This window comes from Solanum pennellii, chromosome 12, assembly GCF_001406875.1.
Source record: "Solanum pennellii chromosome 12, SPENNV200".
NCBI lineage: Eukaryota > Viridiplantae > Streptophyta > Magnoliopsida > Solanales > Solanaceae > Solanum > Solanum pennellii.
The window spans coordinates 42,146,007-42,147,308 of record NC_028648.1 but is presented as its reverse complement, the minus strand read 5'-3'; positions in this window follow the sequence as shown (position 1 = coordinate 42,147,308).

Sequence of the window (1,302 nt, the reverse complement as noted above, 5' to 3'; positions counted from 1 at the left end):
GGATGAAATGCGGTACTAAATTTCACCTTGGTACCTAGTCCCTTGGAATGCCTTCCAAAAATGAGAATTGAATTCGGGAACCCTATCCGAGATGATAGACAAGGGAATCCCATGTATTCTCACAATATCCTTGAGATACAATTAAGCATAATCTTCAGCCGAATATGTAGCCTTGATGGGAATAAAATGGGCTGATTTGGTCAACATATCAATGATGACCCAAATCGAATCATGTTGCCTTCAAGTACGAGGAAAACCCATGACAAAATCAATGTTCATATCCTCCCACTTCCAAGTGGGGATAGCTATATCTTGAGATAAGCTTCCTGGCCTTTGATGTTCTGGTTTAACTTGTTGACAATTTAGACATTTGGCCACAGAATCCGCTATATCTCTTTTGAAACCATCCCACCAATAGATCTCCCGCAAGTCATGGTACATCTTGGTTGCTCCCGGATGAATAGAATATCTCAAACTATGGTCCTCTTCCAAAATTTGTCTCCTTGAGTCATCCACATTCGGGACACACAACCGACCTTGATATCTGAAAACCCCATCTCCCCCTTGGGAGAAAGCCTCAACAAATTTCCCAAGTATGGATTCTTTCAACTCCATCAACACGGGATCAAGTTGTTTCTTAGATTTCACATCAACAATTAAGGAGGATTCGGAGCTATGTTGGACCATGAAACCACCTTTTGGAGATTCTACAAGTCGAACTCCTTACTGGGCCAACCTATGTAAATCACGGACTAACTCCTTCTTCTCATCTTCTACATGGACTACACTACGGCTCAAAACATCCACAACTACATTGTCCTTGCCGAGATGTCACGACCTAAAACCGAGCCGCGACTGGCACCCACACTTACCCTCCTATGTGAGCGAACCAACCAATCTAAACACTAACATTTCAATATAATATCAACAGAAAGTAATGCGGAAGACTTAAACTCATTAACAAAAACCAATTCAATAACTTCTAAAATTCAACATCTATTATTCCCCAAAATCTGGAAGTCATCACCACAAGAACATCTATGATCAAATTACTAAACTAAGAGTATTCTAAGAAGCTAAAATAAACAACAGCTAGTCCATGCCAGAACTTCAAGGCATCAAGACATAGGGAAGAAGATCCAGTCCAAGCTAGAAGCATTAGCTCACCCTGAAATCCGGTGTAATGAAGACTGGCTAGAGTTGCGGTTGAGTTGAAGACGATGGTACGTTTGCTGTACTCCACAAATAACAAGGAAAAACAATTACAAGTAGGGGTCAGTACAAAACACGAGTACTGAGTAG